At 45.2% G+C, this 14,713-nt stretch overlaps 7 non-coding genes across 7 annotated transcripts; all 7 read right to left on the minus strand.

Annotated features, from left to right (window-relative positions):
• Positions 1 to 1,081: 1,081 nt before the first annotated feature.
• LOC141214806 (U2 spliceosomal RNA) lies at positions 1,082 to 1,272 on the minus strand. Its single transcript, XR_012284000.1, has one exon. It is a non-coding gene; the product is annotated as a U2 spliceosomal RNA (small nuclear RNA).
• A 1,115-nt stretch (positions 1,273 to 2,387) lies between these two features.
• Positions 2,388 to 2,578, minus strand: LOC141214861 (U2 spliceosomal RNA). The gene has a single exon (XR_012284053.1). It is a non-coding gene; the product is annotated as a U2 spliceosomal RNA (small nuclear RNA).
• Positions 2,579 to 3,693: 1,115 nt separating this feature from the next.
• LOC141214866 (U2 spliceosomal RNA) lies at positions 3,694 to 3,884 on the minus strand. Its single transcript, XR_012284058.1, has one exon. It is a non-coding gene; the product is annotated as a U2 spliceosomal RNA (small nuclear RNA).
• Positions 3,885 to 4,999: 1,115 nt separating this feature from the next.
• LOC141214807 (U2 spliceosomal RNA) lies at positions 5,000 to 5,190 on the minus strand. The gene has a single exon (XR_012284001.1). It is a non-coding gene; the product is annotated as a U2 spliceosomal RNA (small nuclear RNA).
• A 1,115-nt stretch (positions 5,191 to 6,305) lies between these two features.
• Positions 6,306 to 6,496, minus strand: LOC141214893 (U2 spliceosomal RNA). The gene has a single exon (XR_012284083.1). It is a non-coding gene; the product is annotated as a U2 spliceosomal RNA (small nuclear RNA).
• Positions 6,497 to 7,612: 1,116 nt separating this feature from the next.
• LOC141214809 (U2 spliceosomal RNA) lies at positions 7,613 to 7,803 on the minus strand. Its single transcript, XR_012284002.1, has one exon. It is a non-coding gene; the product is annotated as a U2 spliceosomal RNA (small nuclear RNA).
• A 1,115-nt stretch (positions 7,804 to 8,918) lies between these two features.
• On the minus strand, positions 8,919 to 9,108 carry LOC141214934 (U2 spliceosomal RNA). The gene has a single exon (XR_012284121.1). It is a non-coding gene; the product is annotated as a U2 spliceosomal RNA (small nuclear RNA).
• Between the last annotated feature and the right edge of the window lie 5,605 nt (positions 9,109 to 14,713).

The following is a 14,713-nucleotide window of genomic DNA, read 5'->3' on the forward strand; positions in this document are numbered from 1 at the left end:
AGGATCCTGAAAAGTCCATTTGTGGAGATGAGCTCCTGGACTCCCGTTAAGAAGACATGTTGTCAACCTCTAGATCCCTTACATGCCTGCACTTTTCGGCTTGCTGCTGCTGCAATCCACGCGTTTTAGATCTGCATAACTCCACCTCTTTAAACACAGCACCTTCACCCCCTGCTGTTCCCACCTGCCTCAACACCGTTGGAAGGGAGGAGAACCAATTAAGGCGGGGGGTGGGGTGGAACGAGCAGCTGTCTACCCTTAGCAGGAGGGCTCCTGATTACATACCTCTCCTGCTGCTGCTGCTGCTGGCTGTCCAGCAGCAGACTGAAGGTGGCTGCTGCTGTGCACAGGTATATAAAGGCTCAGAGCCTATTATGACACGCGCAGCCAGCGTTCCATTGCCACATTCCATCTACTGCAGGCAGGATACCTGGCTGGCTGAATGTCGCTGAGAAGCTCACAGAGACCGCCATAAGCAACAGTTTAACAGAATGCCACAGACTAATCAACCAAACTTTTTGGGTTGGGTTCTCTTTTATAGTCTGCAGGCATTAAATGAAAGAAGTCAGTGTTCCAGCAGAAGGAGACAACGTTTCAGAAAAGGCATTGTAGCAAACCAAAAAAGAAATTTTAAGCGCAGCAGAGTAACCAGCGCACATACCTGTTAGCTCAGGTGAGTTTAAAAGGCTGCTGTTGATAACAAGGGCATTTGCTAAATAGATGGTGTGTGTGCAACAATATACTGAAAGGTCAATTATATTGTGCAGCTTATCTCACCACCTGTAGTTATTTAGGTGAAAGCTCCAAAATGCTTGCCTAATATGTCTGTTTATCCAAAAGGAAGTAAAAAGGGAGAGCTAGAAAGATAGCATTGCATCACATTACATGGCAATGCAATGCACAGTTGCTGAAGTTGAACCAAAATGAGCTTGTAATCTGGCTTCTGCAACTTTGAACATGAAAAATCCAACGAGGAGAAGAAAAGCAAAGCCAAAGAGTCCATCCCCAAATCCGACAAACAAGCAAAATGAACAAAAAACATTGAATTCAATTCTTTCTGATTTTAGAAACTGCATTAAAGAAGGGGTGCACCGGTCCTGGAGATACTGCAATACCAGGTCAATGCGTGGAGTGGACAGAGCAAGCTCTTTTTCCATCTCCCTGTTCTAAAAATCCATTTAATATATGGTCCCCAGATAGGGGACGTATCAGATATTAAACTGATAAGAACAGATACTACACTTGATCTTAGCCAAAAGGCCGAGAAGCGATAACCAGAATTGGTTTCAAACTACGGAGCCACCCAAGGATCCTGAAAAGTCCATTTGTGGAGATGAGCTCCTGGACTCCCGTTAAGAAGACATGTTGTCAACCTCTAGATCCCTTACATGCCTGCACTTTTCGGCTTGCTGCTGCTGCAATCCACGCGTTTTAGATCTGCATAACTCCACCTCTTTAAACACAGCACCTTCACCCCCTGCTGTTCCCACCCGCCTCAACACCGTTGGAAGGGAGGAGAACCAATTAAGGCGGGGGGTGGGGTGGAACGAGCAGCTGTCTACCCTTAGCAGGAGGGCTCCTGATTACATACCTCTCCTGCTGCTGCTGCTGCTGGCTGTCCAGCAGCAGACTGAAGGTGGCTGCTGCTGTGCACAGGTATATAAAGGCTCAGAGCCTATTATGACACGCGCAGCCAGCGTTCCATTGCCACATTCCATCTACTGCAGGCAGGATACCTGGCTGGCTGAATGTCGCTGAGAAGCTCACAGAGACCGCCATAAGCAACAGTTTAACAGAATGCCACAGACTAATCAACCAAACTTTTTGGGTTGGGTTCTCTTTTATAGTCTGCAGGCATTAAATGAAAGAAGTCAGTGTTCCAGCAGAAGGAGACAACGTTTCAGAAAAGGCATTGTAGCAAACCAAAAAAGAAATTTTAAGCGCAGCAGAGTAACCAGCGCACATACCTGTTAGCTCAGGTGAGTTTAAAAGGCTGCTGTTGATAACAAGGGCATTTGCTAAATAGATGGTGTGTGTGCAACAATATACTGAAAGGTCAATTATATTGTGCAGCTTATCTCACCACCTGTAGTTATTTAGGTGAAAGCTCCAAAATGCTTGCCTAATATGTCTGTTTATCCAAAAGGAAGTAAAAAGGGAGAGCTAGAAAGATAGCATTGCATCACATTACATGGCAATGCAATGCACAGTTGCTGAAGTTGAACCAAAATGAGCTTGTAATCTGGCTTCTGCAACTTTGAACATGAAAAATCCAATGAGGAGAAGAAAAGCAAAGCCAAAGAGTCCATCCCCAAATCCGACAAACAAGCAAAATGAACAAAAAACATTGAATTCAATTCTTTCTGATTTTAGAAACTGCATTAAAGAAGGGGTGCACCGGTCCTGGAGATACTGCAATACCAGGTCAATGCGGGGAGTGGACAGAGCAAGCTCTTTTTCCATCTCCCTGTTCTAAAAATCCATTTAATATATGGTCCCCAGATAGGGGACGTATCAGATATTAAACTGATAAGAACAGATACTACACTTGATCTTAGCCAAAAGGCCGAGAAGCGATAACCAGAATTGGTTTCAAACTACGGAGCCACCCAAGGATCCTGAAAAGTCCATTTGTGGAGATGAGCTCCTGGACTCCCGTTAAGAAGACATGTTGTCAACCTCTAGATCCCTTACATGCCTGCACTTTTCGGCTTGCTGCTGCTGCAATCCACGCGTTTTAGATCTGCATAACTCCACCTCTTTAAACACAGCACCTTCACCCCCTGCTGTTCCCACCCGCCTCAACACCGTTGGAAGGGAGGAGAACCAATTAAGGCGGGGGGTGGGGTGGAACGAGCAGCTGTCTACCCTTAGCAGGAGGGCTCCTGATTACATACCTCTCCTGCTGCTGCTGCTGCTGGCTGTCCAGCAGCAGACTGAAGGTGGCTGCTGCTGTGCACAGGTATATAAAGGCTCAGAGCCTATTATGACACGCGCAGCCAGCGTTCCATTGCCACATTCCATCTACTGCAGGCAGGATACCTGGCTGGCTGAATGTCGCTGAGAAGCTCACAGAGACCGCCATAAGCAACAGTTTAACAGAATGCCACAGACTAATCAACCAAACTTTTTGGGTTGGGTTCTCTTTTATAGTCTGCAGGCATTAAATGAAAGAAGTCAGTGTTCCAGCAGAAGGAGACAACGTTTCAGAAAAGGCATTGTAGCAAACCAAAAAAGAAATTTTAAGCGCAGCAGAGTAACCAGCGCACATACCTGTTAGCTCAGGTGAGTTTAAAAGACTGCTGTTGATAACAAGGGCATTTGCTAAATAGATGGTGTGTGTGCAACAATATACTGAAAGGTCAATTATATTGTGCAGCTTATCTCACCACCTGTAGTTATTTAGGTGAAAGCTCCAAAATGCTTGCCTAATATGTCTGTTTATCCAAAAGGAAGTAAAAAGGGAGAGCTAGAAAGATAGCATTGCATCACATTACATGGCAATGCAATGCACAGTTGCTGAAGTTGAACCAAAATGAGCTTGTAATCTGGCTTCTGCAACTTTGAACATGAAAAATCCAATGAGGAGAAGAAAAGCAAAGCCAAAGAGTCCATCCCCAAATCCGACAAACAAGCAAAATGAACAAAAAACATTGAATTCAATTCTTTCTGATTTTAGAAACTGCATTAAAGAAGGGGTGCACCGGTCCTGGAGATACTGCAATACCAGGTCAATGCGTGGAGTGGACAGAGCAAGCTCTTTTTCCATCTCCCTGTTCTAAAAATCCATTTAATATATGGTCCCCAGATAGGGGATGTATCAGATATTAAACTGATAAGAACAGATACTACACTTGATCTTAGCCAAAAGGCCGAGAAGCGATAACCAGAATTGGTTTCAAACTACGGAGCCACCCAAGGATCCTGAAAAGTCCATTTGTGGAGATGAGCTCCTGGACTCCCGTTAAGAAGACATGTTGTCAACCTCTAGATCCCTTACATGCCTGCACTTTTCGGCTTGCTGCTGCTGCAATCCACGCGTTTTAGATCTGCATAACTCCACCTCTTTAAACACAGCACCTTCACCCCCTGCTGTTCCCACCCGCCTCAACACTGTTGGAAGGGAGGAGAACCAATTAAGGCGGGGGGTGGGGTGGAACGAGCAGCTGTCTACCCTTAGCAGGAGGGCTCCTGATTACATACCTCTCCTGCTGCTGCTGCTGCTGGCTGTCCAGCAGCAGACTGAAGGTGGCTGCTGCTGTGCACAGGTATATAAAGGCTCAGAGCCTATTATGACACGCGCAGCCAGCGTTCCATTGCCACATTCCATCTACTGCAGGCAGGATACCTGGCTGGCTGAATGTCGCTGAGAAGCTCACAGAGACCGCCATAAGCAACAGTTTAACAGAATGCCACAGACTAATCAACCAAACTTTTTGGGTTGGGTTCTCTTTTATAGTCTGCAGGCATTAAATGAAAGAAGTCAGTGTTCCAGCAGAAGGAGACAACGTTTCAGAAAAGGCATTGTAGCAAACCAAAAAAGAAATTTTAAGCGCAGCAGAGTAACCAGCGCACATACCTGTTAGCTCAGGTGAGTTTAAAAGGCTGCTGTTGATAACAAGGGCATTTGCTAAATAGATGGTGTGTGTGCAACAATATACTGAAAGGTCAATTATATTGTGCAGCTTATCTCACCACCTGTAGTTATTTAGGTGAAAGCTCCAAAATGCTTGCCTAATATGTCTGTTTATCCAAAAGGAAGTAAAAAGGGAGAGCTAGAAAGATAGCATTGCATCACATTACATGGCAATGCAATGCACAGTTGCTGAAGTTGAACCAAAATGAGCTTGTAATCTGGCTTCTGCAACTTTGAACATGAAAAATCCAACGAGGAGAAGAAAAGCAAAGCCAAAGAGTCCATCCCCAAATCCGACAAACAAGCAAAATGAACAAAAAACATTGAATTCAATTCTTTCTGATTTTAGAAACTGCATTAAAGAAGGGGTGCACCGGTCCTGGAGATACTGCAATACCAGGTCAATGCGTGGAGTGGACAGAGCAAGCTCTTTTTCCATCTCCCTGTTCTAAAAATCCATTTAATATATGGTCCCCAGATAGGGGACGTATCAGATATTAAACTGATAAGAACAGATACTACACTTGATCTTAGCCAAAAGGCCGAGAAGCGATAACCAGAATTGGTTTCAAACTACGGAGCCACCCAAGGATCCTGAAAAGTCCATTTGTGGAGATGAGCTCCTGGACTCCCGTTAAGAAGACATGTTGTCAACCTCTAGATCCCTTACATGCCTGCACTTTTCGGCTTGCTGCTGCTGCAATCCACGCGTTTTAGATCTGCATAACTCCACCTCTTTAAACACAGCACCTTCACCCCCTGCTGTTCCCACCCGCCTCAACACCGTTGGAAGGGAGGAGAACCAATTAAGGCGGGGGGTGGGGTGGAACGAGCAGCTGTCTACCCTTAGCAGGAGGGCTCCTGATTACATACCTCTCCTGCTGCTGCTGCTGCTGGCTGTCCAGCAGCAGACTGAAGGTGGCTGCTGCTGTGCACAGGTATATAAAGGCTCAGAGCCTATTATGACACGCGCAGCCAGCGTTCCATTGCCACATTCCATCTACTGCAGGCAGGATACCTGGCTGGCTGAATGTCGCTGAGAAGCTCACAGAGACCGCCATAAGCAACAGTTTAACAGAATGCCACAGACTAATCAACCAAACTTTTTGGGTTGGGTTCTCTTTTATAGTCTGCAGGCATTAAATGAAAGAAGTCAGTGTTCCAGCAGAAGGAGACAACGTTTCAGAAAAGGCATTGTAGCAAACCAAAAAAGAAATTTTAAGCGCAGCAGAGTAACCAGCGCACATACCTGTTAGCTCAGGTGAGTTTAAAAGGCTGCTGTTGATAACAAGGGCATTTGCTAAATAGATGGTGTGTGTGCAACAATATACTGAAAGGTCAATTATATTGTGCAGCTTATCTCACCACCTGTAGTTATTTAGGTGAAAGCTCCAAAATGCTTGCCTAATATGTCTGTTTATCCAAAAGGAAGTAAAAAGGGAGAGCTAGAAAGATAGCATTGCATCACATTACATGGCAATGCAATGCACAGTTGCTGAAGTTGAACCAAAATGAGCTTGTAATCTGGCTTCTGCAACTTTGAACATGAAAAATCCAATGAGGAGAAGAAAAGCAAAGCCAAAGAGTCCATCCCCAAATCCGACAAACAAGCAAAATGAACAAAAAACATTGAATTCAATTCTTTCTGATTTTAGAAACTGCATTAAAGAAGGGGTGCACCGGTCCTGGAGATACTGCAATACCAGGTCAATGCGTGGAGTGGACAGAGCAAGCTCTTTTTCCATCTCCCTGTTCTAAAAATCCATTTAATATATGGTCCCCAGATAGGGGACGTATCAGATATTAAACTGATAAGAACAGATACTACACTTCATCTTAGCCAAAAGGCCGAGAAGCGATAACCAGAATTGGTTTCAAACTACGGAGCCACCCAAGGATCCTGAAAAGTCCATTTGTGGAGATGAGCTCCTGGACTCCCGTTAAGAAGACATGTTGTCAACCTCTAGATCCCTTACATGCCTGCACTTTTCGGCTTTGCTGCTGCTGCAATCCACGCGTTTTAGATCTGCATAACTCCACCTCTTTAAACACAGCACCTTCACCCCCTGCTGTTCCCACCCGCCTCAACACCGTTGGAAGGGAGGAGAACCAATTAAGGCGGGGGGTGGGGTGGAACGAGCAGCTGTCTACCCTTAGCAGGAGGGCTCCTGATTACATACCTCTCCTGCTGCTGCTGCTGCTGGCTGTCCAGCAGCAGACTGAAGGTGGCTGCTGCTGTGCACAGGTATATAAAGGCTCAGAGCCTATTATGACACGCGCAGCCAGCGTTCCATTGCCACATTCCATCTACTGCAGGCAGGATACCTGGCTGGCTGAATGTCGCTGAGAAGCTCACAGAGACCGCCATAAGCAACAGTTTAACAGAATGCCACAGACTAATCAACCAAACTTTTTGGGTTGGGTTCTCTTTTATAGTCTGCAGGCATTAAATGAAAGAAGTCAGTGTTCCAGCAGAAGGAGACAACGTTTCAGAAAAGGCATTGTAGCAAACCAAAAAAGAAATTTTAAGCGCAGCAGAGTAACCAGCGCACATACCTGTTAGCTCAGGTGAGTTTAAAAGGCTGCTGTTGATAACAAGGGCATTTGCTAAATAGATGGTGTGTGTGCAACAATATACTGAAAGGTCAATTATATTGTGCAGCTTATCTCACCACCTGTAGTTATTTAGGTGAAAGCTCCAAAATGCTTGCCTAATATGTCTGTTTATCCAAAAGGAAGTAAAAAGGGAGAGCTAGAAAGATAGCATTGCATCACATTACATGGCAATGCAATGCACAGTTGCGGAGGTTGAACCAAAATGAGCTTGTAATCTGGCTTCTGCAACTTTGAACATGAAAAATCCAATGAGGAGAAGAAAAGCAAAGCCAAAGAGTCCATCCCCAAATCCGACAAACAAGCAAAATGAACAAAAAACATTGAATTCAATTCTTTCTGATTTTAGAAACTGCATTAAAGAAGGGGTGCACCGGTCCTGGAGATACTGCAATACCAGGTCAATGCGTGGAGTGGACAGAGCAAGCTCTTTTTCCATCTCCCTGTTCTAAAAATCCATTTAATATATGGTCCCCAGATAGGGGACGTATCAGATATTAAACTGATAAGAACAGATACTACACTTGATCTTAGCCAAAAGGCCGAGAAGCGATAACCAGAATTGGTTTCAAACTACGGAGCCACCCAAGGATCCTGAAAAGTCCATTTGTGGAGATGAGCTCCTGGACTCCCGTTAAGAAGACATGTTGTCAACCTCTAGATCCCTTACATGCCTGCACTTTTCGGCTTGCTGCTGCTGCAATCCACGCGTTTTAGATCTGCATAACTCCACCTCTTTAAACACAGCACCTTCACCCCCTGCTGTTCCCACCCGCCTCAACACCGTTGGAAGGGAGGAGAACCAATTAAGGCGGGGGGTGGGGTGGAACGAGCAGCTGTCTACCCTTAGCAGGAGGGCTCCTGATTACATACCTCTCCTGCTGCTGCTGCTGCTGGCTGTCCAGCAGCAGACTGAAGGTGGCTGCTGCTGTGCACAGGTATATAAAGGCTCAGAGCCTATTATGACACGCGCAGCCAGCGTTCCATTGCCACATTCCATCTACTGCAGGCAGGATACCTGGCTGGCTGAATGTCGCTGAGAAGCTCACAGAGACCGCCATAAGCAACAGTTTAACAGAATGCCACAGACTAATCAACCAAACTTTTTGGGTTGGGTTCTCTTTTATAGTCTGCAGGCATTAAATGAAAGAAGTCAGTGTTCCAGCAGAAGGAGACAACGTTTCAGAAAAGGCATTGTAGCAAACCAAAAAAGAAATTTTAAGCGCAGCAGAGTAACCAGCGCACATACCTGTTAGCTCAGGTGAGTTTAAAAGGCTGCTGTTGATAACAAGGGCATTTGCTAAATAGATGGTGTGTGTGCAACAATATACTGAAAGGTCAATTATATTGTGCAGCTTATCTCACCACCTGTAGTTATTTAGGTGAAAGCTCCAAAATGCTTGCCTAATATGTCTGTTTATCCAAAAGGAAGTAAAAAGGGAGAGCTAGAAAGATAGCATTGCATCACATTACATGGCAATGCAATGCACAGTTGCTGAAGTTGAACCAAAATGAGCTTGTAATCTGGCTTCTGCAACTTTGAACATGAAAAATCCAATGAGGAGAAGAAAAGCAAAGCCAAAGAGTCCATCCCCAAATCCGACAAACAAGCAAAATGAACAAAAAACATTGAATTCAATTCTTTCTGATTTTAGAAACTGCATTAAAGAAGGGGTGCACCGGTCCTGGAGATACTGCAATACCAGGTCAATGCGTGGAGTGGACAGAGCAAGCTCTTTTTCCATCTCCCTGTTCTAAAAATCCATTTAATATATGGTCCCCAGATAGGGGACGTATCAGATATTAAACTGATAAGAACAGATCAGGTTTCAACATATTTTATTAAGCGCGTAAAAGATGGTTTACAATCAAAAACAACAACACAAACAGTACATTATTAAAACACAGAATTCCACCCATAAAAACCCCATATACGATTAGCATCCCTCCTCCCAATACATTTGACATCCCTCAAGTAATAAATATACATCTGGCTAAAAGCAATTTTAAGACAATCCTTCACAGAAATAGCATCACGTTTAAAAAGTAAAATATTGCGTGCCTTCCAAAGGGCGTCTTTAAAACAGTTAATCATACACCAACATATACAATACTGTTGAGGGGTCGGACATTTAAAAAGGCCATATAAAACATATTCATGGTTAAAATCTCTTAAACCGCAAGTCCATTTTAAAAGAATCCCAACTTTGTGCCAAAGTTCCTGTGCAAATGGGCAATTCCACATAAGGTGCAAGGTGGTTTCGTCATTAACACATGAGTCTCTGGGGCATTTGGCTCTGGCCACCAGGCCTCTCCTGTGTTGAAACTCTCTGGTGGGGAGGCACTGGTGGACCACCATCCATGCGATGTCCTTATGTCCATTTGCTAAGAATTTCCCGAAGACATTCTTCCAAACTTGCTTCGATCTCTCTTCTGAGAAATTTACTATGGGGGTCACATCTTCATTCCTCCTCAGAAAAGATAAAAGCTTCTTGCGGTCTTTAAAAATGTCCATATTAAAATCACCAAGGCTATAAAATCGAACAGTCTTTTCTAAGATTGCTTGGTGTTTGGGGGGGCATAGTAAAACAGGGGAATTCAACGACAACTTAAACCATCTTTTAAAAATCATCCCACAAGTATATTTTAAAAAATAACTTAGCGCACTATTACCATTAAAATGTTTGAAACAAAAGCAGAAATAATTTAAATACAAATAAATATGTAAGTCGGGGACATCCCTTCCGCCGTTCATTTTATTCTTCCTCATTATTTCTCGCCTTAATTTTTCCATTTTGGAGTTCCATAAAAACATAAAGATCATCCTAGTTATTTTTTTAATTAAAACATCAGAGGGGGGGTACACCATAGCTATATACAGTATGAGGGGTAACAACACTGATTTTATAATTAAAATTTTCCCCTCCATTGTTAGGGACCTCAAACCCCAAAATGATATTTTCTTTGACATTTTTTCTATGACATTCTCCCAGCTTTGAGTTCCCACATTCTCCTCGTTAAAAACAACTCCAAGAATTTTTACATTGTCTCGTTTTATAGTGAGCTGCGGGAGTTGGGCGGTGTCCCAGGATCCCAAAGTCAGACATTCAGATTTATTTAAATTAAGTTTAAACCCGGATGCCTGGGAAAAAAATTCAATGCGCAACACCGCCCTCCGGAGGGAAGCAGGGTCCACGCACACAACCGTCACGTCATCCATGTAGCCAAAGACTCTCACATCACTGCCACCTCCGCCAGGAACAGGAACCCCTCTAATCACTTTGTCTTTCCTTATTGAGCTCAGCAGGGGCTCCATGGCGCAGATGAACAGGATGGGCGACAAGGGGCATCCCTGCTTCACTCCGGACTCAAGGGGAACTCCATCTGTTAAAAAGCCATTAAGAGAAATTTGACTAAAACAATTTTTATATAAAATCTTAATACAATTTAAAAGCATATTAGGGATACCCATTCTTTTTAAAACTCTAAAAAGAAATCTATGAGAGACTCTATCGAAAGCTTTTTCAAAATCTAGGGCTAAAAGAGCTACATTTTGACCCCGGTCTCTGGAATACCAAATTACATCCCTTAATACGTTTAAAACCTCTGAAATACTTCTGCCTGGTACACTACAAACCTGCTCAGGCTGGATTAGTTTGGCAATGACATTCCTGAGCCGGTTTGCAACCACCTTAGCAAGTACCTTGTAATCAACGTTTAGGAGAGTTATGGGTCTCCAATTCGCTAGAGCACTGCGATCACCTTTTTTATATATCAAAGACACCACTCCTCTCCTCCACGAAAAAGGCAACTGTTCACAAATAAAAACTTCTTTAAAAAGCATAAAAAGGTCCTCTTTTAAAATGTCCCAAAAAGTAAGATAAAACTCTACAGGTAGTCCATCACACCCAGGTGCTTTGCCCTTAGAGAAACTTTTAAAAACATAAAATAATTCCTCTAAAACAATATCGCGTTCTAAAAACTCCTGGTCTGTAAAATTTAACTTAAAATCGAGATCATTAAGAGCATCAGATAAAAAGGACTCATCTATACACTTTTTACTAAAAAGATGCTTATAAAAGTTAAAAGTAGCATTCATCATTCCCTGCATAGATGTTTCACCCTCTAGATTTGTGATCACTTCTCTTTTATCCATGACTTTTTTGAAGAAGAAGCGAGAGCACTTCTCCCCCTCCTCCAAGTGCTGCACTCTAGAGTTAAAAATAATCTCTTTCCCCTTTGTGTCTATGCAGTTCTGGATTTCAGTTTTTAGGCTAGCAATATCATCTCCCACCTCCACCCCTAGCTCTTTGAATTTAAAAAGTGTTTGTAGCTTGGTGTTAAGATCACTAAAACATCTTTTTTTCTCTCTAGCTTTACGTCTCCCTGCTTTTATAAAAAACATTCTGACTTTTTTTTTCAAATTTTCCCACCAGGTTACCATAGGGGCATCAGAAGGTTTTTGTCGCCGCCAGGCTTGATAGGCTTTACCAAAGTCTTGTCGAATCAGAGGGTCCTCCAGCAGGTAAGTACTTAGACGCCAGAGGCCCCTGTTGACCCTCTGTTCATCCCGGTATTCTAGGTGCACCTCCAAGCCCTTATGGTCAGAAAATATATTTGATGTTAAAACACATTTTACAGGGTTAAAATCATCTGATAGGAAAATAAAATCGATCCTGGAGGACACCCCTCTTCCGGACCACGTATAACCAGGGACCGTCGGCAGGAGTGACCTCCACGCATCGCATAATTTAAAATCAGTTATAAAATCTTTCAATAGATAACATGACTTATCCAATTTGCGTAAAGGGTCACCCCCCGCTCGTTGTTCACTAGCACAAAGACAATTAAAATCACCCCCTACGATCAGGGGAGATGACCCAGTACAGTACAATGGCAATATCTCAAATAAATTAATTCTCTCTTGCTTATCAGGGGGAGCATAAATATTCATTACACGTAGGGTAAAACCATTAAATTTAAAATGCACTAAAACCACTCTGCCTGGTACTATTTCTGTGACAGCATTTACAGTAATATTTCTCCCACGACAGAGGAAGCCCACCCCCGCTGACTTGTTGTCATTGGAGCCAGACCAGATGGAGGGCCCCAGTCTCCAATCTGTCTTGATGTCATTATAATTTAGTGCATGTTGTATCCCGCATTCCTGTAATAAACAAATGTCAAAGTCAGCGGTTTCTAAATACTTGAATAGAGCAGCCCTACGAACTGGGCTCTTTAATGACCTCACATTCAGTGAGACAAGTCTTAATGTCGGCATTCATAGGTCAGGGTGGTGGATCTTCCATGAGGACACCTGACTCAAAGCCCTGTATGTCAAATTGCTCCAGGACATCCGGGCTAGAGGACCCAAACGACTCGATATTCTGTGAGCCGGCGGTTGCCCCCTCGTAGGTCACGGTTCCCAGCCACATTCCAGGAGACGCTGGGGCTTCGACATTCCGTCTCTTTTTCGGGGCAGACTCCACTAGGTCACTGGTGCAGTCCTCCTCTTCCTCCACCTCCTCCAGGGGGAGAGACTGGTCCATCAGGATAAGATCACCAACACCGATTCCCTGATGTTCGCCACCTAGAAGCAAAGCCCCCTCATCTGGCTGGCTAATCGCCCTGGAAGATCCTGAGGCCATCGCTGCGTGGTCCCCTGTAGCCAACCGCACAGGGGCACCACCCTCCAGCCCAACAGGATCGGTATCGGGAACCATCGACACGGAGGATACCCTCCCAGAAGGAGGACCCCTCCGCTCCGGTCCATGCGAGGAACGCCCATCGTTAAGGGACTTCGATGCAGGGGCCGCCCCAGAGGGGCCTCCGGCTCCCTGCTCCATCCCAGCCTTCTCGCCCTTCGAACCGCCCTCCGACGCCGGCCCGCCAGTGAAGACCGGCGGGCGCATCGGCTCAGCTGCAGAAGATGCAGCTTCTGCGTAGGTCCTGGTCCTCGTCCTGTTGGGGCATCCTCGGAACATGTGCCCCGCCTCACCACAAAGATTGCATTTCCTCCCAGCGGGACAGTCCTTCATTAAATGTCCGTAACAGCTGCAATTATTGCAGCGGTCTACTTTCCTGCCCGTGCAGGACGTTTGGGTATGACCCATTTGTCCACAGTTCCTGCAACATACCGGCATTCCAGGGTAAAATAAGTAGCCTCTGCTCTTACCAATCACAAATGTTGAGGGAGGGTGTAGCATTCCTCCCACTCCGCTTGGGTCCCTCTTTAGACGGGCCATGTACCTCCTCTTGCCGCACCAGAAGCCTACCGCGTTCTTCACAGTGCCCAGGTATCTCAGATCGTCACAATAACGGATAAGGTAGGTCGAGATGTCTGCAGCTTCCACAAAGGGGTTCGGGAAATGCACCACGATAGGGATCTCGTCATAGGCATACAAGAGACAAAAGGTTAGTCCATCCAATTCATCCAAGTAGTTTTTCTCATTTACCTTTTGTACGAGTTGGTGACAGCATCCCTGGCTCTTGAAGGTGATGGTGTAAGTCCCCTTGTACTCATTGTCCTGGAAGCAGAATATGTCTTCCCGCCGAAACTCCAGAACTCCAAGCAGAATCCTATGGCAGATGTAATCCAAATTCTTCTCCGTCCTCGATCCTGCTCCAACTTCAATCCTCACGGTGTTCCGCATCCGGGCATCACCCGATGAATATGTGAGCGTTGCCGGCATCCTTCACTCAGGAACGTACCGACTCTTCTCTCTGAAAGGCGCAAGCCTTCATGGGATCCCTTCCCGTTGCTCCCGGACTAATCCTTCCTCCCAATAGCAGCAGGGGGGTTAAGTCCCTCCGAAAAGGAACGATCCCCCCAGGCCGAGAGAAAGGGTACCAAGAGCACCTCACAGGCAAGACCAAAAGGTAAACCTGATAGATCGTGCCAAAAGGCCGAGAAGCGATAACCAGAATTGGTTTCAAACTACGGAGCCACCCAAGGATCCTGAAAAGTCCATTTGTGGAGATGAGCTCCTGGACTCCCGTTAAGAAGACATGTTGTCAACCTCTAGATCCCTTACATGCCTGCACTTTTCGGCTTGCTGCTGCTGCAATCCACGCGTTTTAGATCTGCATAACTCCACCTCTTTAAACACAGCACCTTCACCCCCTGCTGTTCCCACCCGCCTCAACACCGTTGGAAGGGAGGAGAACCAATTAAGGCGGGGGGTGGGGTGGAACGAGCAGCTGTCTACCCTTAGCAGGAGGGCTCCTGATTACATACCTCTCCTGCTGCTGCTGCTGCTGGCTGTCCAGCAGCAGACTGAAGGTGGCTGCTGCTGTGCACAGGTATATAAAGGCTCAGAGCCTATTATGACACGCGCAGCCAGCGTTCCATTGCCACATTCCATCTACTGCAGGCAGGATACCTGGCTGGCTGAATGTCGCTGAGAAGCTCACAGAGACCGCCATAAGCAACAGTTTAACAGAATGCCACAGACTAATCAACCA

This window comes from Phyllobates terribilis, unplaced genomic scaffold, assembly GCF_046119375.1.
Source record: "Phyllobates terribilis strain yellow unplaced genomic scaffold, ASM4611937v1 Scaffold_223__1_contigs__length_3252167, whole genome shotgun sequence".
Lineage (NCBI taxonomy): Eukaryota > Metazoa > Chordata > Amphibia > Anura > Dendrobatidae > Phyllobates > Phyllobates terribilis.